Below are 2,184 nucleotides of genomic sequence, written 5' to 3'. Positions count from 1 at the left end.
TTATCTATGTCTCTCCATAACCTACAACATCCTACGTCAATATCCACAACTCCACTGACTTTAGTGTCATCTGCAAATTTACTAACCCACCTTTCTTCAGCCTCATCCAGGTCGTTTATAAAAATGATGAATAGCAGTGGACCCAACACCAACCCTTGCGGTACACCACTGGTAACTGTCTCCAGGATGAACATTTCCCATCAACCACCACCCTCTGTTTTCTTTCAGCAAGCCAATTACTGATCCAAACTGCAATATCTCCTACAATCCCATTCCTCCGCATTTTGTACGATAGCCTACTGTGGGGAACCTCATCGAACGCCTTGCTGAAATCCATATACACCACATCAACCGGTTTACTCTCATCTACCTGTTTGGTCACCTTCTCAAAGAACTCAATGAGGTTTGTGAGGCACAATCTACCTTTCTCAAAACCGTGCTGACTATCCCTCATCGAATTATTCTTTTTCAGATGATTATAAGTCCTATCTCTTATAACCTTTTCCAACACTTTACCAACAACTGAAGTAAGGCTCACTGGTCTATAATTACCAGGGTTGTCTCTACTCCCCTTCTTGAACAGGGGAACCACATTTGCGATCCTCCAGTCTTCTGGCATTATTCCTGTATGCAATGACGATTTGAAGATCAATGCCAAAGGCTCGACAATCTCCTCCCTGGCTTCCCAGAGGATCCTAGGATAAATCCCATCTGGCCCAGGGGACTTATCTATTTTCACACTCTGCAGGATTTCTAATACCTCTTCCTTGTGAACCTCAATCCCACCCCAGTCTAGTAGCCTGTATCTCAGTATTCTCCTCGACAACATTGTCGTTTTCTAGAGTGAATACTGTTGAAAAATATTCATTTAGTGCTTCCCCTATCTCCTCTGACTCCACACACAACTTCCCACTACTATCCTTGATTGGCCCTAATCTTACTCTCGTCATTCTTTTATTCCTTAAATACCTATAGAAAGCCTTAGGGCTTCCTATCTGCCAACAACTTCTCATGTCTCCTCCTTGCTCTTCTGAGCTCTCTCTTTAGGTCTTTCCTGGCTACCTTGTAATCCTCAAGCGCCCTAACTGAGCCTTCACATCTCATCCTAACATAAGCCGCCTTCTTCTTCTTGATCAGAGATTCCACTTTCTTCGTAAACCACGGCTCCTGCGCTCCACAGCTTCCTCCCTGCCTGACAGGTACATACTTATCTAGGACACACAGGAGCTTTTCCTTGAATAAGCTCCACATTTCTAATGTGCCCATCCCCTGCAGTTTCCTTCCCCATCCCATGCTTCCTAAATCTTGCCTAATCACATTGTAATTTCCCTTCCCCCAGCTGTAACTCTTACCCAGTGGTATACACCCATCCCTTTCTATCATTAAAGTAAACATAACAGAATTGTGATCGCTATCACCAAAGTACTCACTTACGTCCAAGTCTAACATCTGGCCGGGCTCATTACCCAGTACCAAATCTAATGTGGCTTCACCCCTTGTTGGCCTGTCTACATACTGTGTCAGGAAGCCCTCCTGCACACACTGGACAAAAACTGACCCAACTATAGTACTCATACTATAGTCAGGGGGAGGAAAGGGAACCAACAGATAGAGCAGAGATCCCCTGTGGCCGTTCCCCTCAGCAATAAGTATACTGTTTTGGATACTGCTGGTGGGGACAGCCTACCAGGGGAAAGCCATAGTTGGGTGGCACAGTGACTCAGTGGTTAGCACTTCAGCCTCACAGCACCAGGGTCCCCGGTTTGATTCCAGCCTCGGGCGACTCTCTGTGTGGAGTTTACACATTCTCCCCGTGACTGTGTGGGTTTCCTCGGGTGCTCCAGTTCCCTCCCACAATCCAAAGCTGTGCATGTCATGTGAATTGGCCATGATAAATTGCCCAGTGTTAGGTGCATTTTCAGGGGGAAATGGGTCTGGGTGGGTTGCTCTTCGGAGAGTCGATGTGGACTGGTTGGGCCGAAGGGCCTGTTTCCACACTGTAGGGAATCTAATCTAATCTTGTCAGGTCTCTGGTACTGAGCCTGGCACTGTGGCTCAGAAGGGAAAGGGGGGAAGAATAGATAAGCGCTAGTGGTAGGGGACTCAATAGTTAGATGGATTGACAGGAGATTTTTTGGACAGGAACAGGATTCCTGGAAGGTACGTTGCCTCCCTGGTGCCAGG

Source organism: Chiloscyllium plagiosum, chromosome 7, assembly GCF_004010195.1.
Source record: "Chiloscyllium plagiosum isolate BGI_BamShark_2017 chromosome 7, ASM401019v2, whole genome shotgun sequence".
Classification (NCBI taxonomy): Eukaryota; Metazoa; Chordata; class Chondrichthyes; order Orectolobiformes; family Hemiscylliidae; genus Chiloscyllium; species Chiloscyllium plagiosum.
The sequence above is the reverse complement of the archived record's forward strand: the minus strand, read 5'-3'. Positions refer to the sequence as shown.